Here is a 25,446-nt window from a genome sequence, read left to right on the forward strand (position 1 = left end):
TACCTATGACATATTCTATCTACTTTCCTAAGACAGTAATTTTGGATCAGTGGTGTACACTGGAGTGATTTGAGCTTTTTTACAGTGTGCTCACAAAGGCAACTTCCTTGTTAATTTTTATACAAATCTCCTGAGCTTTACTTCTCACAGCCCTGGATCTGCCCAGAAGGACTGAGTGGATCCAAATATGAATATATGCAACTATCATAATAAAAATCTTTTGTACAATTAATTTATACTCATAAAAATTGTGAAAGATCAATATACTGGTCTGAGCAAAACAAATTATACACAAACTCCATCATCTTGACTTCCAATCTGTGTGCATATACATGGAACACCATAAAAGTCCAAAAAGGAAAACCTGCTTTACTGCAGGGACCTGGTTTGTTTCTCTGAGCAAGTGTACTGAGCTTCTGGAAATAAATGAGAGGACTGGCTTATTTCAGGTCCATGTTTTTCTCCAAGTCATACATATACGTCTTCTGTGCCAAATGAAATATCTGAAGTGCAGACACGTACAACATTCTCAGCTATTTTAGTGTGGCAGTGGCCACTTTTTAAAAGAATATATTTGGAGTATGAAAATTGAAATGTTGACTGAGAATGGGAAAATGTCTAGGATAATGGTTGAAACTGGGTGATGAGCCACAGAGGTTCATTATCCTATCCTCAGCTCTTGTCTGTATTTGACAATTCTGTAATAATAAAAAAAAATGTATGAGCAAATTTTGGATGGCTCACAGTTTATTTAACATTAAAAAAATGAAACTGGCGTTCTGTGTCACTACACCCTTTAATTTCAGTCTGTAGGAGTTGAGGTTGGAGGATCCAAAGTTTAAAGCCTGGGTTACATAGATAAAGTCTCAGAAAACAAAAACACAAAGAAGCCAGATGCTGGTACCTATCTATAATCCTAGATACTCAAGGCTGAGATCTGAGGATCACATTTTGAAGCCAGCCAGGGCAGGAAGGTCTGTGAGAGTCTTATATTCAATTTACCACCAAAATGCCAGAAGAGTAGGTAAGGCTCAAGTAATAGAGTGCTAGACATCAGCAAATAAAAGCTCATGGACAGTTTCTGGTCCCTTAGTTTAAGAAAGTCAGGGAAATGAGCTTGGTTCAAGGGGAGGATGGTAGCCTTGAGCTGAAGAGCTCAGGGTCAGCACCCAGGCCCAGAGTTTAAGTCCCATGACCCACGAAAGAAAGAGAGAAAGAAAGAAAGAAAGAAAGAAAGAAAGAAAGAAAGAAAGAAAGAAAGAAAGAAAGAAAGAAAAGAGAGAGAGAGAGAGAGAGAGAGAGAGAGAGAGAGAGAGAGAGAGAGAGAGAGAGGCCTTATTACTGCAGCCCTTCTTGTTGCATTGCTCTATCTATTTGATGTAAGTCATAGGTAAACTGCTTATTGGAAAAAAAACCACAATTACCTGATTATTAAAGTCTAGGCTGGGCATTGGTGGCTCACACATATAATCCTAGTTATTTGGGAAGCTGAGATCTGAGGATTGAGATTCAAAGCCAGCCCAGGGAAGGAAAGTCCATAAAACTCTCCAATTAGCCACCAGAAAACTGGGAGTAGAGCTGTGATCCAAAGTGGTAGAGTGCTAGCCTTGAGCAGAAAAGCTCAGGGAAAGCTGGGTGTGGTGGCTCATGCCTGTAATCCTAGCTACTCAGGAGGCTGAGATCTGAGGATCAAGGTTCAAAGCCAGCCTGGGCACAAAAGAACTTGAGACTCTTATCTCCAATTAACCTCTAGAAAATGGGAAGTGGGGCTTGGCTCAAGGGTAAGGCAGTAGCTTTACCTTGAGCTGAAGAGCTTAGGGACAATGCCCAGGCCCAGGGGTAGGGCAGCTGTAACCTTGAGCTGAAGAGCTCAGGGACAGTGCCCAGGCCGAGTTCAAGCCCCATGACCAGCCCCCCCACCAAAAAAAAAAGCTCAGGGACATTGCCCAGGTCCTGACTTTTAGCCCCTAAACCAACCAAAAGGCAATAAATAAAATAATTAATTAGTTAAAATGAAAAGAAAAGGAAGAAGCAAAGAAATCCAACGATTTTCAATGGTTTTCTTCTTAAGTAAACTATGTTTTCACATCATGTGCTACGAATACAAATTACAAATCTTCTCCAGCAAATATATAGCTCCTCCTGAGCTAATAATTTCTTCTTTTCATCTTGCTATTTATGTACTAATGATGTTTCTCACCAAGAATCATTAATCCACCAAACTCAAATCAACCAGCCAAATCCATTGCCAATGTAGAGGCATTACTGCTTTAATGTCATTATTCAGTTGTAGAAATACATATTGTTCACACATTCATTATTTAAATGATGCATAAATAAAATCCTCCAAGGTTTTCGGATTCTGTCCATTATCATCTATGAATTTTGAAATATTTCAACCATTTTGGCAAAGAAGTATGTTTGTGTGTGTTTCTAAATATCATTCTTGGCCTCATTATTTCTTTCATTGAGTTTAAAAAGAATAATTTGGAAATTTATTTCATTTGTTTTCCCCTCTTTACTATGCCGTCAGTGCTGGCTGCACATTCTTTCAACTGCAGTAAAGAATTTGGCTGTCTAGACACAACAAAATAAGAACACAAGGCTTACTGCAAGTAAATCACTAACTGTTGTTGGCCAACAATGAACAGAAAGATTTTTCTAACACTTTTTCTGTTTCATTGTTATCTAGGATCAAGGAACCATATTTCTTTCACATCTTCTCTTGGCTCTTTTCCATTCTATCAATAAAGATGTGTATGGTGTGTGTGTGTGTGTGTGTGTGTGTGTGTGTGTGTGTGTGTGCGTGCGCGCGTGCCACTCTTGGGGCTCAAATTCAGGACACTGTCTCTGACTTTGTATGCTCAGCACTAGTGCTCTACCACCTTAGCCACAGCTTCACTTCCAGCTTCTGGGGTGAATAATTGGAGATGAAGTTCCTGCAGACTTTCCTTCCCTGGCTGGCTTTGAACAGCCATTCTCCTGAGTAGCTAGGATTATGGGTATAAGGCACTGCTCCCAGGTCTCAAAAAAGGAATGTTTTTTAAGAAACTACCAAATAGAAATAGGTAAAGCCTGGCCTAAAGCATCTTACATCGAATATATTTTCATTGGGTAAGTTTATGTTTGTACAGGCTACAAACTTTGCTGAACAAAGCTAGAAGCAAGAGATGTCTCCTGCCCCCAAGATGTGCATTTGTAAAGCCTCAATCCACATTGTTGTTTGTTATCATAGAAAGGAAGATGAATTAGCACATGGCCTCATTTAATTGACTTAAAACTGAAGATGACTTCAGAAGGAATAATGTTTAGGTAGTCAGTACTCCAAGGACTCTACTGGTCTCGCACAGAGCTCCTTCTTACAAAACCAAAATAGACCCAAAATACTCATGCCACAGACATAGAAATAAAGCTAAATTCATTGTCAACTTAATATGGAAAAAAATATTCTTTTAACAATACAGGAGTTTGAATTTGACTTTACACTCGCTAGGCATGTGTTCCACTGTGTGAGCTATACCTGGAACCAGTTTAACTCAAGTTATTTTTGCAATAGTGTCTTACTTATTGCCTACACTAGCCTGGACAGCATGTGATCCTTCTATTTATACTTCCTGCATTTTTGTTGGATGTATTCCCTTATAAAAATGTTAACAGTGCCCTATCTCAAAGAAAAGGCCAGGCACGGTGCTGTGTAACTCTAATATCAGTTCTACAGGAGGAGGAAGGAGGAGAATGGCCACCCACAGCTGCACCCCTGGGTGAAAACTTCTGATGTTCTTTGAAAAAATAGCTAAAGAAAACCAGCCGGAGTATAGCTCAAATGTAGAATGACACCAAGTACTGATGGCCTACACCTGTAATCTTATCTACTCAAGAGGACCAAGATTTAAAGATCAAAATTCTGAGCCAGCTCAGACAGGAAAAGTGGTGAGACTTTATCTCCAATCTAACTACCAAAAAAAAGGCCAGAAATAAGTAGAGCTGTGGCTCAAGTGGTAGAGAACTAACCTGGAGAAGAAAAAAAAATAAAAAAGCTCAGAGGCAGCACTCAGGTCCTGAGTTTAAGCCCACAACACTCTCTCTCTCCCTCTTCTCTCCTCTCTCTCTCTCTCTCTCTCTCTCTCTCTCTCTCTCTCTCTCTCTCTCTCTCTCTCTCTCTCTCTCTCTCTCTCTCTCTCTCTCTCACACACACACACACACACACACACACACACACACACTCACACACACACACGAATGTATAGCAAATGTGAGGCTCTAAGATAAACCCCATGACCACAAAGAAAAGAAGAAAGAAAAATTTGACAAATATAGAGGGGGAAAAGACAAAGAAAAGAAAAGAGAATATAGGAAAGAAAATAGAAAAAAAAACAGAAATTTCAGATAAGAATTATAAATGTCCTTTTGGTAAGGATTATAAGAATGCACAAACTTTGTTGTGTTTGATATGACAGAAAAAACCACAAACATATCTTATAATTTCTGCAAAGGGATTTTTAAATCCTCACAGAGCATTCTTAAATTACTACAATTCATTTTGTATTGTTCTATTATCTACCACCAGAACAACATTCAAATGCCACTGTCTTATGAAATCTAGATGTAGCAGAAGAGATTTCTAGCTCATCTACAAACCCAATTACAAGTAATTCAGGAATATGGTTAGGGCTTGGCACAATAATGGCTGCAGGAAGACAATTTATACTACATTATCTTCCTTTATTCAAACTGTGCTATCTGGGTATTTTTAGCTCTGGTAGACTAAACTCTGAAGAGTTTTCAGAATTTAATGGGTACACACACACACACACACACACACACACACACACACACACCCCAATTGTTCCTACTTACCCATATCCTGAAGTTCAGTATCCCAAAGCACAATAAAAGCATATAAGTGATGAGCAGACTGTCTTATTCCATTGCCTTGAGAAGTAAAGCCTTGAAATCATTTATTTTGAAAATGACTCCAAATTCTGCCTTTGGCTGTCCCCATTTTCCTATAAATATTGTGTCTCAAGAGAACTAAGAAATTATTGGAACCGAGATCGTAGGATCTACGTCCTGTTGCTTCCCAAGCACAAAAAGTTGGGTCATGGGTACCTAGTTTCAAAGTCTCAAAGTCTTAAAAATGCACATACAGCTAAATCAAGCTGAAGCTAAATAGAAATCTCTACAATATCTGTTTAATTTAGACCTGGCTAAAGCCACTTTAAGCCCCAAGAGGAAATAGAGAGGCAGGGTTATATTTCCCAAAGGCAAGCAAAAGGGAGAGTTTAAGACAAGCAGTAAGTAGCTGAATACTGCTGTCACACTCCTTTACTCCCCTTTGAAATCCAGGATAGAAATTAGAACCTATTGGCCTAGTGCTGGAGTGTTTGTCTAGCATGCATGAAGGCCCAGGTTCAATTCCTTGATACCACATATGTAGAAAATGCTGGTAGTGATGCTGTGGCTCAAGTGGTAGAATTCTAGCCTTGAAAAAGTCCAAGGACAGTGCTCAGGCCCTGAGTTCAGTCTCCAGGACTGGCAAAATTTTTTTTAGAAATAAGAATCTATCTATAAATATAAAGACAGATGACCAAAGCATTATCACCAACTAATGGAAGAGAAGAGACACCTGCTAGGGAAAGGGTAATCCAAAGAGAAATGCACGTAGTATCTGACATATAAGTGTTACCCCTCTGTATATCACTTTTATGATAACAATTAAGAAATATAAATAAAATAAAATATTTTTTTAAAAGAAAACAGACACATAGCTGGAAATTAGGAAATGAAGTGAGGAGTGAAACAAGGAGGAAACATCCTAAGACATCTGGAATGGAAGAAGTAGTGGAATCTCAGTGGCAGGAGCTCTCAGTTTCTAAAGAGATAAAACAATCGATTTACATTTCTTCTTTCTTTTTGTGGTGGTGCTAAGATTTAAGGCTTCCTTTTCCTTGATCCTTACCCAGCCCTTGTTTTGTATTTCTGAAAGAGTGTGGCCAGACCCAACAATATATGCAAAATCTGTGGGTTTATTTTCTCCATACTCAATAGTAGATGGATGGGAGGAGGTGACAGGTGACATCAGGTCAACTCTAACACCATTCTCTTGGATAATGTATTTACTCAACTGAGTATTAACAGACTTACTGCTTTTAAAGACTCATCTCAATGGAATCCAGTTTTTTTTTTCTCCTTTGAAAGCAGAGTTGGATCTTGGAGTTTTGGCAATATGGTATGTGGTCTCCATTACCAAACTAGGTGAAAGGAGAAGAGCTGAGCGATGAAGGTGAGCCCACTAAACTACTTTCAAGTAAATATGATGGGTTTTGGAGAGTAGTAGAGGCACAGCTGCCCTTTCCTTGCCATGGGGAATTGGTTCTAGCATTCCCAGGGCTAGTAAACTCTATGATGTTTAAATCTTATGTAAAATGCCACCACATTGTTATACAAACTCTAAATATTTTTCTAGGTTACTTATAGTAACTAATACTACGTGAATGATATACGAATAGCTTTTATATTCTATTGCTTAGGAAGCAATGACAAGAAAGACAAGGATGTATATATTCAGTGTAGATGCAATTTTTTCCCAAATACTTTCAATCTACAATCATTTGAACCACAGATGCAAAACCCATGTGTCTGGAGAGCCAACAGTAGCCAAGAAACCACTCCATTGTGCTGATGTAAGCAAGTCAATATGTAATAAGATACAAAACCAAGTTCAAGGAGCATTATTTTTGTGGACATTGGAGAGAGAATTGGTTGTCAAGTTCAGGTTAGGATGAGTTGAATTTGAGATGGCCATAGAAGGAAGCAAAATGAATGTGTAAGCCATTCTACTGGGTATATAGGCCTGTGATCAGGAACAACAATTGAACTAGAGATTTTTGCCTGGGATTTGTCAGCACGTAAGTAATGATAGGAGATGTTAGAGATAAGGCTTGTTTCCTTTACATAGTTGTGGACAGAACTTGTTTCCTATTAGAACATGTAGCCAAGCAACTTAAATTATCCACTCACTGTTGCAGGCCATCTTCACTGTCAGACAACTGTATTAGGAAAAGAAAACCAATAGATCTTAGAAAATTATGATGTCACGAGGCTGGAAATATGGCTTAGTGGCAGAGTGCTAGCCTGGGTTCAATAGCTCAGTACCAAATAAACAGAAAAAGGTGGAAATGGCACTGTGGCTGAAGTGGCTGAGCGCTAGCCTTGAGCACAAAGAAGCTCAGGGACAGTGTCCAGGCCCTGAGTTCAAACTCCATGACTGGCAAAAAATGAAAGAGAGACATAGAGGGGGAAGAAGAAGAAGAGATGGAAAACGAGGGATGGTGGAAGGGAGGAAGGGAGGGCGGGAGGGAGGGAAGGAAGGAAGGAAGGAAGGAAGGAAGGAAGGAAGGAAGGAAGGAAGGAAGGAATGAAGGAAGGAAGGAAGGAAGGAAGGAGGGAATAAAAAGAAAGAGAGAAAAGAAAATTATGATGTCACTATGAAAACATTTTACTTCAAAATACTGACTAGATGGAAGGGAGGGAGACCTAAGCCCCTGCCTTTTCCTGAGCATGGTTTGAGTAGAACAGACTAACCAGCATGAAAATCCAAAGACAACTAGCCTGAGATCAAGAGGCAGAAATCAACAGGGGTTTTCTTGTGAATCAACGAGACAGGAAGTTTATAACAGGGAGTGATAATCAATTAATTTCTGTCAAAGATCTACTATGGATGCAAGCCCATTAGGGGTGTTGTTTGCTTGATTTGATTAAGTTTGTGGGGGGGGGTTGGTCCCATTGGGATTTGAACTGGGTATATTTCATGAGAACAATTTTAGGGCAGTACAATTTTAGGAAGCACCTGTTGTAGTTTGAAAAAGTAGAAGAAGCAGGGACAAAAATAAAAGTTTAAGCATGCATGAATGCTGCAAAATGAGATACTAAGGTCAAGAGCTAAACAAGATATGAAATCCAGGGAGGGATATTTTGGAGCATGTATGCTTCTTACTCGTGTGTGTGTGTGTGTGTGTGTGTGTGTGTGTGTGTGTGTGTGTGATATCGTGATATCATCTATTTGCATCCAATAAGTTTAAAAGCATGTAGATAGGAGAGGTTAGAGACTGGAAAACCAAGATAACCCTGAAGTCCAGTTTAAGGGTGGGTGAGGAAATCTGATTTCCTCCTTTAACACTGAAGAAAGGTAGTGCACAGAAATGCTGTTGCAACAGAGAGCACTTTTCCCGAGTGTGCCCTCCCCTCACAGTCTACTGCAGACAATGAGATGAGAATTGAGAGGAAAATAGCTAAAGTCAGATGACAGAGGAACATTCATTAGACTTGAAATCACCATAATAGAGAGGGGATGAACCAAACTTGATCAGGAATTTAGCAGTTATCTACTGGTGTTCACAATCTTAAAGATACTTCTTGAGTCAACTTTCTTCTTCCTGACCACAGAGAGTAACCCAGCTCTTTTCTCAACAAGTATGCCCTCAGCTACCAGATGGATGAAGAGACAAGATGTGAATAATCAAGTTAGAGCCCACATCCCCAATTTTCAGGGAACTGAGCACAGAATACAGATTCCATGGCCACTTAGTGGAAAACAACAGGAAGCCATTCCTAGCCTTGGGTCGGTCACCAGCATAATTACATGAGATCAAGCAGTGAGGCTAACTTGATATGACATTCCTGGCCAACTTTTCCTGAATTCCTACTTCTTAAGGGAGATTGGGCTGAGAGGGTGAGTTAGATTTACAGACAGGAATTAAGTGGCTTCAAATGTGGATTAAAAGTTTGCAGAGTCAGGCAGATGACAAACAAGGCTTTGTAATCTTAGAAGAGCTCCTTCCCACCCTCGATTCCTTAATCACATACCCAGAGCATTTGTGTGGTACCACCAAAATGCTGGGTGCTCACACTAATGTATGGGAATTAAAAGGAAACTCTGTGATCCTGAGTAAATACATCACGATGAAGTAAAAAGGGAGAATGGCCATAAAACCAAAGAGAAGAGGTCAGAAGTTCAAAGTTTGCAGAGAAATACCTCATACATAAGTAAAAAGGGAAGGAAGGGCCAAAAGTATATTAAAAATACAGATAGTTCCTATTTGCTTTTCTGAAATTAAAAAAAAAATCCAAATTTATTATCCATCTTCTGACATCTTCCTGACTAGTAGGAAGGCTGGGAGACTCCATCTTTTCAAAAGCTGCCTTGAGTAGAAACCTGGTTTAATCTGGTGAATGAAAACTTCTATCCTGGCCCTTTGACTACGCTCCATGTCTCAGCACTATTGCATACCTTCACCACGGATCCTGTCAGTGATAGGACAATGATAATAATAAAATCCACAACATTAACTCTGACCTGCTGCATGCTCTACTTTGTCTCTCCAACTATTTTATTCCACTTAATAAAAAAATTGCCAGCTAAGCGCTGGTAATCCTAGCTACTCAGGAGGCTGAGATCTGAGGATCAAGATTCAAAGCCAGTCCAGACAGAAAAGTCTATGAGACACTTATGTCCAACTAGCCAGCAAAAACAAAACAAAACAAAAATAAAATAAAGTGGAGCTGTGACTTAAGTGGTAGAGCTCTAGCTTAGGAACGGCACCCAACCCTGGGGTTCAAGCTCCAGGACTGGTACAAAAGAAAAATGTTTAAACCGGAACATATGCCTTCCATACATAAGGCTAGTTTGATGCCTACTATCACAAACAACAACAACAACAACAACAGTTGTTTGAACTAATATTTATCAAGGCTGGCAAGTGAAAGAGAGGCAACCATATGTGATTCACAAGTAAACCAGTGCAGTGGTTCATACCTGAAATCCTAGTGGAAGACAGAAAGAAGAAGATGTCCTTCGAGACCAGCTCAGATAAACAAAATGGACAAGACACTATGACAAAGAAAAGACAGGTGTGAGGATTCACATTACAACCCCAGTTATATAAAAGAATTAAGTAGGAAAACAAAAATCTGAGAGCAGTCTTAGGGTTAAATAAGACCCAGTCTGACAATAACTAAAGAAATAAAAAGTGACTCAAGTTATAGAGTGCTTGGATTAGTAAGTACACAGCTCTGAGTTTAAGTCCCAACACCTCAAAAACAAGTGTATTGAAGAAAGTTACTGAAATTTCAGTTATGCTTTATCATTTAAGAAACTCTAAGCTTTGGATGCACATACCATTACATTCGTTGGTATGCCTTTAAACTTTTAGTGACAACAAAGGTGTGATTTCAACTCCTACACTGTCTTACCTTTGGAAGAGGTGTGTCCTGAGGATCCAGAAACTTTCAAACTTCATTGCCTCAAGTTATGTTTGAATTACTCCAGGGGCCATCAAACATATTTTGTAAATACCCATACAGAAAATACTTTAGGTAATGAGAACCAGAAAGTGTTCTTTGCAATTATTCAAATACTTTTGATAGATTTTTAAAAAATGACTATGACTAATATGTAAATAAATGGGCAAATTCTACATTGCAATAAAACTTTATTTAGAAAAACAAATTGTGACAGGCCAAGAGCAGTGACTCCAGCCAGGAGTAGGGCAGTAGCCTTGAGCTGAAGAGCTCAGGGACAGTACCCAGGCTCAGAGTTCAAGCCCCACGACTGACCAAAACATAAATAAAAAGTAACGTATATACAACATACCAGGTTTAAAAAAATTGTATCTGAAATTATATATCCTCCTAGAAACACCTGTCTTTGTTCTGCCCTTTTTGTCATCAAATATATATATTCTTATCATTCATCTTTTATATTTTGTATTGTTAGGGTTTTTTTTTTTCCTTCCAGAGCATAGAGTCCAAAGGAGACAAGGATTCTGCTTTGTTTTTGTATCCTCAGCAGTGCCTAGGGGCAGTGTCTGGAATGCTCAAAGCTTTACATAAATATTTATTGGAAGAGCAAGTGGATAAATGATTTATTAAAGGAAAGGATTGGCAATATGCTTTGCATTGTTATTTGCTAAATGAGAGGAAGAGGCAATGGTTTAAAGCATGCTCTCTGTGATGCTATGTTCTCACTCCTCAACAAATTAGTTATCTTCTTGTTTTGTAGCCATTCCATAACTGAATGTACATCATGCTGCAAAAACAGTAATAATGAAAACACATGGGATTTCTTGGTCATGAAGATCCAAAATGCCATTTGCTAGCACAATAGAAGCACAAATGAGTTTATGCCATGTGTGTCAGATCTTAGCCTTACCCTCCCAAATGAAACTGAAAAGACTGCATGCTTAGTGGGCTAGAATAAGTTACTATAAGAATTGGACAATAAGGGCTGGGAGTTTAGCCTGGTGGTAGAGTGCTTGCCTAGCATGCATGAAGTCCTGGGTTCAATTCCTTGGTGCCACATACATAGAAAAAAGCCAGAAGAGGTGCTGTGGCTCAAGTGGTAGAGCTCTAGCTTTGAGAAAACCCAAAGGCAGTGCTTAGGCCCTGAGCCCAAGCCCATGCCTGGCAAAAAAAAAAAATGGATAATGGTTAGAAGATACCCAGATTCACCTTTGCAGCAGAGCAAAACATGTGACAAAGACCTCTGATAACGCATGAGATCTCACTAATCGGCAACAACTGTGTGGGGCTTTTGACGCAGACATTAGGAATGCAGAAGAATGTTTTGTAATAACAACTTCTCAAGAGACACAGACCCAAATATCCTGGGGCTTTACTGTGATGAAATGTTGCTTCAAGTTATCAAGGTCATGTCCTGCTGTACCAAAGCTTTAAGGACTTGAGGTCACGCAGCATTTGGAAATAGTCGCCAGTGTCCAGTGTGATCGTTGAATTTTGGCTAGCTCCAAGTAGAACTGAAACTAACACAAGTGTGCCTTTAGCTTGAACTCCAACATGGCACCAAAACAAATGAGAAAAATATAAGCACAGATTTGCTGCTTGAAATGAGCTAGAAGCAATGCATTAATACTGACAGACAGGCCACAGAGGGCTATGGAAATACCTTTCTACAGTATTATCATCCATACATGCAGTAGAGTAGCATGAAATATATGCATTTCCTTATTAGTCACAGAGCATTGTGGGACATTCTCATTGTTTAACTTTCAGACGTACGTATCTCATGTGCACGTAACAGGTAAATCTAATTACTCTCCTGATAGCACCTTGAACTCTAAACTAGCCTTTTTGTATTGTGAGGAGTTTCTTGAATGGATTGGGCTTTGATATGGTTCCTAGGTTGCAGTAGTTGTATTATAGCAATTTAAGTTTGCTTTCAAAGTTTTGCTTTATGGACAATCTTGCTTATAAACAATCTGATATACTAGAGTTTACTCCCTACAGATGACATGTTTAATCCCCCAGTAACAGTCTTATATTAATTAGAACAATAAAAAAATAAAAAAAATTTAAAAAGACCTGGAACATAGATGCCATAAAAAAGGAGTATGTAGAAATTAAAGGCAGATATTATGCTCTTATTGGAAAAAAAAAAGTGGGCAACCAAAGCTCAAGCCTGTCATCCTAGCTACTCATGAGTTTGAAATATGAGGATCATGCTTCAAAACCTGCCCCAGGAAGGATAATCTGGGAGGCTCTATCTCAAAAAATGCAGAAGTGTGCAGAGTGAGATGGCTCATGCCTGCTATCTTAGGAGGCTGAGATCTGAGGATCTCTGTTCAAAGACAGGGGCACTAAAGTCCAGGAGACTCTTATCTCCAATTAATCATTAGAAAGGGGGAAGTGTGGCTTGTGGTAGCCTTGAGCTGCAGAGCTCAAGGACAGAACCCAGGGTCCAGAGTTTAAGCCACATGACCCCCCACCCGCCCACACACACAAAAGATAGAAAAGAAAAGCAGAAGTGGTGCTGATGCTGCTGATGCTTAAAGGGATAGAGTGCTAGCCTGGAGCAAAAGAGCTCAAGGAGAGCACCCAGGCCCTCTGTTTAAACCCCATGACTGACAACAAAACATTCTTTCAACAAATCAAGATCATACAATATTTATGTTCCTTCTTCTGAAATGGGCAATTTAAACTCTGTAATACTAAAGGATGTTTGTAACACCACATAACTAGTAATTGGTAGAGGGTAAGACTCAGGAAGAGAGTGTTGCAGGCTGACCTAAGTTATAGAGTAAGTTAAAGGTGGTGAGCATGGGCAACAAAAATAAAAATAAATCAAAAAAAGCAATTTAATGAACTTATACTTTAATATTCTAAATACTGTGAAAGGGGTTTATCCATGTAATACTCTGCTCTACCTTTTCTCTTGCCCTCCCTTTAGATCTTTCTTTCTTTGGGAAAATCTCTTCCACAACTTCTAAATCTTCACTGAATTATTCTACTCTCTTACATTCCTCCAGATACCAGATTACAACTTCAGTGCTCCAAAACTAGACTGGAAGTAGTACCTTCTCCACTTTAGAGCAGTGGTTCTTGACCTAATTTTCACTATTTGCCCCCTAAGAAACATGTTGAGGATTTTTTCCCTAATTGTCCCTGTTGGGGCCCTGAGTTTGGCCTAGGGGTATAGTGCTTGCCTAGCCTAATTGCCCCTGACATGAGACTTAAATGTCCAATGAATGTATCATGTATGTGTACTATGGTCCTTTGAGGAATCAGAAACTATTATACAATTGGAGTATTCCTTACCTCAAATGCTTGGAACTAGAAGAATTTCACATTTGTATTTTTTGGGAGATTTGGGAATAACTACACACACACACACACACACACACACACACACACACACACACACACACACACACACGAATACCTTCAGGTTAGGACACAAGTGAAAACATAAAATTATGTTCATATGCACCTAGTACATGTAAACCTTCATACCCTATTTTAAATAATTCATTGCGTGAAACAAAATCACTCAGCAAGGAATTTTCCACTGAAGCATCAAATTTGTGCTCCAGTTCTTTCAGATATTGTAACTTTTCGGATTTCTGATTTCAGAGTAGGAATTTTCAATTTGTAATTGTTACCACAGGCTCCAGCCTCAAGAACCAGTTTTTCCTTGGAGGCACAATGATTCAAGTTGAAAATCCATGGTCGCTCCTCAGCATTTACTTTTAATAATTACCAAATAATTCTTTATGGCAGACTCTGCCTATGCACATTGAATACTTCCTAATCCATGTCTCAACCCAGTGAATGCAGTCACGCCACACGAAATGTCTCCAGACATTGCCAAATGTCACCTAGGGAATAAAATTGTCCTTAAACTGAAGTAGTTTAACCAGACGGAAAGGTGAATGTCTAAAGGTACAGAGAGAAGATTGCATATTTATTAACAAAACCCTCTGGATTTTAATTTTATCCTATTATAAAATTACATAAAATATGCAATATGATTTGCTATAGAAGAATACAAGCAGGCTGGGGGTATGGAGGAGGTGCTTGCTTAGTGTGTGTGAAGGTCAGATGTGAGTTCCATCCCCACACTGAGGAAAGGGCGATGTTTAGGAAATCTAGATTTGGGGGTTGGAAGGGTGGTTTGGTTAGTAAAGTGATAGCCAATGAGCAGATGGGGCCATAGGTACTAAGTTTGAGTTGCAGTCTCAGACCTGAGGGGAGAGGGGAATACTAGGTTTTAATAAATCCAGTACCTTATTCATGAGGACTGGAATAGGAGAGAAAAAATAGAAATCATTCTACCACAAGAAAAAAGCAAAATGTTATAACAGGAATGGAAAGTATTATTAGTTAATGGATTTGACATACTTCTTAAAAATTCAAGATCACTATTTGGGGAGTGTTTAATGACCCACATTCTAATTTTTCTTGCTCCTAAACTCCCATTTTAAGCTATAACATGAGGGATTTTGTGGTTGTCTTTTTTTTAATTGCAACAAAATAGAGAAAATGAGAATTGGGGAAGCTGGAAAGCAGGTGGAAGAGCAGTAACTGATTTAACAGTCTCAAGGGAGCCAAGTTCTGCCAAGAAAAGGAAAGCACTAAGAACCAGTACGAGCTGCATGCACAATCTTATATGCTCAAGAATTAGAAGACTTTACCTCTGGAAAGAGAGTGAAGGAGACAAAACTACAAGACCAATATATAAAAACAGTTAGAGCTCTATGTCCCTCATCCTTATGCCTGGTCTTCTGTTTCTCTAACCAGAAACTGAACATTTATTCTCAAGAGATAGCAAAATAGAAGGTATCTCCAGAAAACAAAGTGAGAGCAAGATGCTGTTTAAACAAAACTGGGAGGATAAGTACTCACAGAGGCACTGAGAGATGAGGATGCTTTATGAGGTGATAACATCTTTTTTAAGATAAGAAAGACTTGGAGTCTGTGAAATCATCGAAATCAAGGATCCTGTTCGTGACTCTCTAGTCTGAGTATAAATAACACCTGTTCTGGCAAGCAGCTTTTTAGTCTCAATTCTTCGTCAAAAGTAGCCTGCCAAAACTCATCAGACATCCAAGAAAGACACTGAGAGGAAAGAAACAAATAAATCAATAAATATCTCTTTTTTAATTGACTAAGAAGGGAGGCATAGTCAGGAAAAATGATATTGCAAGAATTGTCAAAAGATTCAGATTAGTGGTGTATGCATGAAATCCCAGCTATCTGGGATGTGAAAGCACAATGCTTATAAGTTGGAAGCCAATCCAGACTAAGTCTAGTTCAAAATGAAGGCCCTTGATAATTTTTTGTATATCATAGATACATATTAATTTATGAAATAAAACGTTATGTCTATAGAGTCATAGATTTTTATGTCTATGTAGTTATGTTTATATTTCCAATACCATGTCCATAGCATTGGGTATGTAAATATTGAGTCCTCGCTCTTGTATTGTTTGGATCTAATAGCCACATATTGCCCTTGATAATTTTTATTTAAGAAACAAAAAAAATGGAAGCTATCAATAATATCCTATGAGTTGCACAATGCTAATATCCATAAGAAGAACATTGCCAAGTGCTGGCGGCTCACACCTGTAATCCTAACTACTCAGGTTGTGATCTGAGGATCACAGTTCAAAGCCAGCTCAGGCAGGAAAGTCTGTCAGACTCTTATCTCCAATAAACTACTCAAAAAAAGCTGGAAGTGGCACTGTGGCTTAAGTGGTAGAGCACTAGCCTTGAATACAGAGAGGCTCAGGGACTGAGTTCAAACCGTAGGACTGGCAAACAACCACCACAACAAAAAATAATCCTATAGATTTAGAAAACAAAGGAGGGCAGGCATGGTGGCTCATGTCTGTAATCCTAGCTACTCAGGAGGCTGAGATCTGACAATCATGGTTCAAATCCAGCCCTGGCACTAAAGAATGTGAGACACTTGTCTCCAATTAATCACTAGAAAAAGGGAAATGGGGCTGTGGCTCAAGGGGTAGGGTAGTAAGTAGCCTTGAGCTGAAGAGCTCAGGGACAACACCCAGGCCCAGAGTTCAAGACCCATAACCCACAGAAAGAAAGAAGAAAGAAAGAAAGAAGGAAAGAAAGAAAGAAAGAAAGAAAGAAGGAAAGAAAGAAAGAAAGAAGGAAAGAAGGAAAGAAAGAAAGAAAGGAAGAAAGAAGTTAGGAAGGAAGGAAGGAAGGGAGAGAGGGAGGGAACATAAAAGATAAATTATCAATAAATAATTCAAAACATTCCCCAGTATTCATTATTGAGAATTTCCAGATTCAAAGAGGCATTCTCAATACTGGCTCAATGAATAAATGCATCATGGTGTATTTTGTGAATTTTCCAAATACTATAGGCAGAGAGAAGATTCTATAAATGTCCAGGAGAGTTTTGCAAGCCATTTCATGAATAAAATTAGAGGATTAAGCATAACATAATAATTCTAATAAGTAACACTTGAAAGTATCATGGAGATAAATTATCCCCAACTTAAAATTATATACCCAGTTGAGCTATCAATGGAGTATAACAAATGAAAGTCAAAATGGAGAAATGAAATCAAATACATAATCCCTTGTGCACCATCACTGGAGATAGTAACAATATGTGATCCACTTGAGTCTGAAAATGAGTCACCAAAAAATAGAATGTTGAAAGAAAGAGAGCTGATTTTGAAGTGAGACAGAGATTTCCAGTATAACTGTAATGAGATGGCTAGGAACCAGTGGTCCATGCCTGTAACCTTGGCTACTCAGAAGGCTAAGATCTGAGGATCACAGTTCGAAAGCAGCAGGGACAGGAAACTCCATGAGTCTGTTATCTCCACTTAACCACAAACAACCAGGCTCAAGTAGTAGAGCACTAGCCTCGAGGAAAAGAGTTTCAGAACAGTGCCCAGGCCCTAAGTTCAAGCCCCAGGATGGGCACCAAAAACAAATAAATAAACAGCCATAAAGAGAAAGCCCAGCTTTGCTAATATGCAATAGTACCAGGAACAGCAGTAAAGTCTACAGGGCTTCAGGTCCAAGTCTAAAGGCACTACACAGTCTATCTGAACACATTAGACAATGATAGAAGAGAGTAAGCATGGCAGTTGCAGACTGGAAGCTCACTGGGTGCCTGAATCCAGTTAATTCCCTGCCTGACGTCAACAGGTGACATCAGAAGTGAAGTCCTAGGAAGGAGTAATGTAAGAATTGGGTTTAGAGATATGGAAGCCAGTAGATAAAGAATGAGTGAAAGAGACTGCATATTGTTTGCAAAGAAGAAAATGGGAGCTGTGTGTGTTGGCTCACACCTGTAATCCCATCTACTCAGGAGGCTGAGATCTGAGGGTTGCTGATCAACACCAGCCCAGGCACTAACAAATGTGAGATTCTTATCTCCAATTAACCTCTAAAAAAATGGAAGTGGGGATGTGGCTCAAGGGGTAGGGCAGTAGCCTTGAGCTGAAGAGCTCAGGGACAGCATCCAGGCCCAGAGTTCAAGCCCCATGTCCCACCAAAATAAAAGAAAAAAGAAAAAGAAGAAAATGGGAAGAGAGACATATTGTCACAACTTTGTGAGATCGTGTTTTTTTTTTTAAAGACTTTACTTGTATAAGAAGAAAATAGTTTATATCAAACGTATTCTGGTGCAAAGTCAAAACTGTTTACAGTGCCATTTGGACATAGAATCCTTGGAAGTGGATAGAGATAGTTGATGGGATCATTTCTGGATGTTCCTTAGTCCTCTCACACACAAACAGACCACATGATAAGGTAATTAAATCCAAATAATCACAGACAACATTTGCTATGAAATTATGAAATAGATATCTTCACATACTCCATAGTAAGAGCGTAGGGGGGAAAAAAAACTAGCAGCTGCTCCAGACTTGCATACTGCTGGTACGGAAGAAGAGTAGAAAGGGGTAGGTTCATTCCCTACAGCTACTTGAGAGAAATAATCACAAACTTGAGAACTTCCAAAACAAAAAAAAAATCTATGTTTCCAGAGTTCAGGAGGGTAGCAATCAGAGATCAAAATGTTACCATAATTTGTTCACTTTTGGAGTCTGAGAGGTTATCTCAGACCTTTCTTCTAGGTTGCTGTCAATCTTCAGAATTCCCAAAAAAGACGTATGCCCATGAAATACACCAAAACCATATCACTCTATTACAAAACAATCTAAAGATATTAAGAAAGCTATATGACTTGAAAAGATAACATTCCAACTTAAATTAGAAAAATAAGATGGGACTTGGGTGTGATGGCTCATGCCTGTAATCCTAGCTACTCAGGAGGCTGAGATCGGAGGATGGAGGTTCAAAGCCAGCCCAGGCAATTAAGTTCATAAGACTCTTATCTCCAGTTAACTACCAGAAAACCAGAAGTGATGCTGTAGGTCAAGGGGTAGGGTGGTAGCATTGAGCTGAAGAGCTCAGGAACAGCACCCAGGTCCAGAGATCAAGTCCCATGACCAACAAAAAAATAAATAAATAAAAAGATGGATCTTAGGAAAAAATAAAATGTTTTAAAAAATAATTAGGAAACAAGATAAATAGTATATAAAGCAATGACTGCTACAGATAACCCCTTAAGTGAAGCAAAAAAGGTTTGTTTTTTTTAAAAAAGTAAAATATTAAGAATGAAAGTTAAGTGAAGAGAAATGGGCTCCAGAAAAATAAATATATGTGGAAAATAGATGAAGAAATAGACCAATAGAAAGGATCTCCAAGATATGGAAAAAAGAGCTTCATATTATATGATTGTTGTTCTTAATGTACTATGTTGTTTCTCTTCTCTTTTGTTGCCCTTTGGTTAATCTCATATCGTTACAGTATTTGACTTTGTTACCTGGTATATTGTATATACATTTATTTGTTTATTTGAAATAGAAAAGGGAAGAGGGAAAACAAGATGTTTGGGAGGGAGTGGAGGGAGGGAAATGGGGACAAAAACATCAATGTATGAGAAGTAATGCATCCTCTATCTGGCGAATATAACTGTAACCCCTCTATATACTACAAGAAAAATAAATAAGTAGAAAAAAAGAAATGATCTTGAAATATCAAATAAATAGTTAAAATTTCTCATTTAAAAAAAGAGAAAGTACCAAGACATGTGAAAGGGTATCAATGTATGTGAATTAATGCACCTTTTATCTGGCAAATATCATGTAACCCTTTTACTAATTACAATAAAAAATAATAAAATAAAAAAAATAAAAAATAAATAAAATAAAAACAAACAAAAAAAAGAGAAAGAAATAGACCAATAGAAGTTCTAGTTAGAAAAACCAAAGCAGATGAAAAAAAAATACACAAATGAAACTTTAATTTAAAAAAAGTCACATGGCAAAATAAAACTGAATTTTGAAAGTATATTTTATATCTTTAAAATATCTACCTAGAATAATTAACAGTGAGGCATAGCCTAGGAAAATGACTAGGCTTTAAAAACTATTGGAAATATAGGCAAAAGAAGCAAAGAGAAAGTTCTCAGCAGATGATTCAACCAATATTAATGCTGGCAGGAAAGAGTGTTTAAAGTATTCATGAGAAGCAAAGGAGCCAAAAACTTTGTGTCCCACAAAACTGACTTCCAAGTACGAAGACACTAGGCAAGATGTTATCAACTTGCAAAAATTTGAATAATGCTCCCATAGGTCTTTTTTTTTTTTGATGAATCTATTAGAGAATGACATTTAAAAAAGCAGAAAATAAAACCAAATAACTGGATGGTAAAAATCACTGTAAACTGAAACACAGGATTATAAAGACATAGTATTTTTATAGAGGCTAACATTATAGAGAGATCATATGATGATATATTATATATTACCTTTTTTTTTACATTTGTGCGGGTAGAAGAATGCAAAAGTAGCACTAACTTGCAATAATCATTGGAAGTGACATGGATTCTAGCAATCCTTTAATTTAAATGTGTCCTGATCGTTGATTTTATAGGGAATTACAAATGTAGAAATGTCTTCATTTTTTCATAAATATAAGCAGCACTAGAGATCATTAGAAATAAGACATTACTGTCTTATTACTAGGGTTCTGGGGCAATCTAACATAAAAAGTGATCTACATTTCAAAATGTTGATTTATTTTGCATGAAATTACTGAAAGAGAACAGTTTTCATTAAAATACTGTCTTCTAAGACAGTTTAGATTATGTTTTAATAAGCACTATAGCTTCATGGCAAAATAAAATCCAGTAAAATTTCTGAAGCACCTTTTCATAAAACAGCATCTTGATCCTGTTAGCAGGATTGACAAGTGCGGGGCACCCTGACCATTTCTGTCAGTATCCTCACTGATCCATTCTAATCACCCCTCAGATGTATAAAGACAGGTATGTGATATCCACCAACATGGCTCCATAGGATTTTCTCGGTCTGAGGCAAAGTGCTCAGCCACTACATCTGCAGTGGCTACGTGCCCCAAGACATTCCACTGCCTGGTTGGAATGACTCAGACAAAGTGAATCACATAAACCCCAATCCTTGCCTCTTTAAATCCTGTTGGGCTTGTTTTCTATGCATTTAATTTTCTCTGCCATGTAGATGTTAAACAGTCAGCAAATTGCACATTTCCCCAGTATAGCAATTCTGAGCCAAGTGTAAGTATCGTGCTGATATTCAACATAAAACTCTTTTAGCCAATGCATTTATCACATCCATGTCTCCGCCTGTCCTGAGCTACTTTCAAAAGACTTCGAGAGAAAATATGTATTTCTCCAACACCGGGTCACTTAAGAGGAAAGCCCCCTGTGAGAAATTTCTGCTTCACTTGGAAAGTTCCTGTGCTGAGCCTCACACTTATGTGTATAGGTTCCAGTCTGTATTGCCTGCTAATACTCTTTATGGTAAGAAATGAAATATACAGTAACACCTGTACCTATAAATAATAGAGACATGGCAACTTGAGAAGGATGAAAAACAGAACAGATAATAAATCTTAGATTATAAGAAATACTCTCCTTTCTCTTTATTTTCCTGTGTTTTTCTTTGATGGAACTAAGGGCTTAAAATCAGGGCTTTGAGGAAATATCTATTCTTGAATTATATAAAAAAGAAACAATGACACAAATATCAACAGGTATGGAAAATAGCACTACCATTTCAATACACTTAAAGAAAAATAAAATGATTTATTTATAGAGACAAAGTAAGATTTGAGCTAACATAGCAATTTAATTCACTCTTCGTTCTTCAAATGTTATAATTTTCAGTAGTTCCAAGCCAAAAAAGCCTTTCTATTTTTAGTGTTAGTGTTCCATATAAAAATATTTTCTGTGCTTTAGAGAGGAATTTGGACCTGCTACTGGAGTCACCTGCAAATTCACAGTATTAAGAAACAAGGGAAAATACTTCCCTGCTCTGAAGGAAAGCAGTCCCAAGGCTACATGCAACAGGTTGTAGCAGAACTCACGTATGCACTTGCACACAGAAGCAGGACAAAGGTAAGTGCTTTCTCTGAATGTCTTCCCGAGCACAGAAGGGACAGTGCCTATGAATTTTTCAATAGGCCATCCCGTCTCTGACTTAAGAAACAGTTACAGCAGACTTCACTGGAGCATCTTATAAGCGCTTGGCATTCTATGTGGGCCAGATTTAAGGGAAACAGTGAGGTTATTATGTCCCCAATGACACATCTGACCAGCCACTCCCAAGTAATTCCAGCTTTCAAAAACGTTCAATTTCCAGTCACTGACAGCAAATGCATTTCACTCGCTGGTGTTATTCACAGCTATGACTGTGTGAAAGAACTAACAGCCATAAATATAGCAAACATGACCATATTTGCCAGGATTTTTTAAAAAGAATTACATAGCTCCCCACAAACTGCACATTAGTAAAGAAAATCAGTATGTGCCATTTACAGAAACTCATGCCGGTCTAATGCTATCCTCAGAACTCTAAGAAAAAAAATGCATAAAACATGCATTGGCTGGTCCAACTTTCTACTTTTGTTTTTATTTTTTGCAGGCAGCTATTTTACTTACAAATAAATAAAAATGTATAAAAATCGGCATTGGTGGTTCATATTTGTAATCCTAGCTACTAAAAGAGGCTGAGATCTGAAGATCCTGATTCAAAGTCAGCTCCAATAGAAAAACCCAAGACATTCTTATCTCTAGTTAACCAACAACAACTTAACAATAGGGATATGGCTCAAGTGGTAGAACCGCGTACCTACTTGTGTAATGCTTTCCAAGTTTACATCATGATTGACTGCAGTCTCCTGGTTCCATTTACTTGGAAAAAAAACAAAATTAAAATTTGTCTTCATAAAAGTTTTAAACAAACTCACCAGAGATGCTGGTAAGAGTTTCCTGAGGGCAGGGCCACTTTTTGCTTATGTTCAGATCATTGTGTGCGGGTGTGTGAGTGTGTGTGTGTGTATGTGTGTGTCTGTTTGTGTGTGTTAGAAATCTCCACTAATTTGTGTGAATATAGGAGCAAAAAAACAAATTGTATATATAAAATACAAACACCGGGCCGGGAGTTTGGCCTACTGGTTAAAGTGCTTGCCTAGCATGCAAGAAGACCCAGGTTCGATTCCTCGGTACCACATACATAGAAAAAAGCCAGAAGTGGTGCTGAGGCTCAAGTGGTAGAGCTCTAGCCTTGAGAAAGTCCAAGGACAGTGTTCAGGCCCTGAGCTCAAGCCCATGACTGGCAAAAAAAACAAAACAAAACAAAAAAACAAAAAAAACACCATTGTCCAGTTTTCAAGAATTTTAGAACTTGATATAACTTAATCTATTTTAAAACAAAATCTAACAGGGGGAGCCTAATTCTTAAAGTGGGATGATAACAGAAGCAAAAAGCTGTCTAGTGCTCCTCTCTGCAGGATTACAAATGTGCAAAATCATTTTTCTCATCCATGTCAGTGAATCAGCCTAATCAGTAGAATCCTTAAATAATTGTCTTGCTTATGGGTGTTATTCCTATAATAGTTGATATAACTCATTTGTAAAAGATAACTACAGTAGGACACCAATGGCTCACAGCTGTAATCATAGCTACTCAGGAGGCTGAGATCTGAGGATCACGGTTCAAAGCCAGCCTGGGCACTAACGTCTGTGAGACTCTTATCTCCAATTAACCACCAGAAAATCACAAGTAGTGCTGTGGCTCAAGGGGTAGGGCAGTAGCCTTGAGCTGAAGAGCTCAGGGACAGTGCCCAGACCCAGAGTTCAAGCCCCACAACTAACAATTCAACAACAACAACAAAAAGATGACTATAGAAGAAAACCACCCAAAAACCTACCCAAGAGTGAATCACTGCCCACCTCAGAAGACAAGTATTGGCATATATGATCTCATATATTTGATGCCTATAAATCCCATGCCAAAGGAAAGAAATTTACTTTAATGTTTTTAAATGACTCAAAAATGCCTAACCTATACAGGTGCCAGTAGCTAGTGCCTATAATCCTAACTACTCTGGAGGCCGAGATTTAAGATTCTAGTTCAAAGCCAGCCCCAGGCAGGGAAGTCCATGACACTCTTATCTCCAAGTAACCACTAAAATCTGGAATTGCAGCTGTGGCTCAACTGGTTAAGCACTAGCTTTGAGCAAAAAGATGCCCAGGCCCAAAGTTCAAATCCTCAAGACCAGCAAAAACCTTAAGCTACGTAAAATGAACAGATTGGATTTTCATCAATGTAAGTCATCATTCTCCCATGCTTTATGATGATTTAATTGGCTTACATTAGTTTTACGTGGGAGAGTTTTGTTGTGATCTTTCCATATACATACGTAATGCATCCCAAACAAAGGGCACCTTCTCAATCCTTTTAACTTGTGTGAGTCTAAACACTCTTTAAAACAATGAATACTCAGCTGACATTGCTGATTGATATCCTGGGCTATGTGGACCTCACATTGTCAATTTGTGATGCTGACAAAACTGTTAACTGTGTGGTTGTGAAGGCATAGAACGACGTCCTGTTGAAATGCATGTATACAGACACACATACATACATTTAAGTGGGCAGTAGCAACAATAGCAAAATGACTTGCTACCACTAAATCACATTTTCTTTTCTTTTTCCTTCCTTCTTTCCTTCCTTCCTTCCTTCCTTCCTTCCTTCCTTCCTTCCTAACTTCCTTCCTTCCTTCTTTCCTTTTTATTTTTTTGCCAGTTTGGGGCTTGAATTCATGGCGAGCTCTGTTCCTGAGCCTCTCTGTGCTCAAGGCTAGCACTCTATCACTTAAGCTTCAGCAACACTTCTGGCTTTCTGAGACCAGACTCAATTTTGAAAGTATAATAATAAATTATAGTTCATAAGGAAGTCTTCAAGATTGTATGGGGGAAAAAAACTAAGTGAATGAGATTTCACTACTGTTCAGTGTCTGAAGAGCATAAAATTAGATATTTCCCAGCGTCCTTCGAAAAAGAGAGGGAGAAATGAACACAACCACCACCAAAATCGAATAGGCAGAATAAAATTTTCCCAATAATGCAAACCCCCATGCAAAATATAACTGGGAACTACTTCCTAGGCCACTGGGTCTTCTAACCAGACCATAGTTACTGTCCCTGTTTGCTTTGCAAGAAGAAAAGGAGGAAAAACCTGAGTCTTCCTTTTTCTTTTTATTGTTATTATAAAAGTGATATATGAGAGATTATAGTTTGATAATTTGGGGACAATGTCATCCTTTTCTTGGATTTCTCCCATGGTTTTCAGATTGCTTTGTAAATGTCACCTACAGGACATATGATGGAATATTCCTAGACAAGAAAAATAAGGTAAACTTGCTCTTGTGACTGAAGTAATTCTATACCTTCAATATACATTGTTTTGTCAAGGGAGGTACAAATAAAATGCATTTTACAACTATAGCCTTTTGAAAACAAAGCTTCCTAATGGCCAACTTGAAAATACTCAGAACTAAGAAAATTCTAGATTTTTCCCAGTGGTCACCGATTACTGTCCATATAAAGAAATCCAGCTGTAAAAACTGAGTCATCAGTGGACAGAGAATTAACGAAGAGGCCATTGGGGTTGTTTAAAAGCCACACCCACTTTTGTAATCTACTCCAATCAACTTATCTTACTGAAATGCATTGCATCATTCTTTTGGTACTGATTTCTCACAGATATTTAA

The sequence above is a fragment of the Megascapheus bottae genome, chromosome 8 (assembly GCF_031878675.1).
Source record: "Megascapheus bottae isolate mThoBot1 chromosome 8, mThoBot2.hap1, whole genome shotgun sequence".
In the NCBI taxonomy this organism is placed as follows: Eukaryota; Metazoa; Chordata; class Mammalia; order Rodentia; family Geomyidae; genus Megascapheus; species Megascapheus bottae.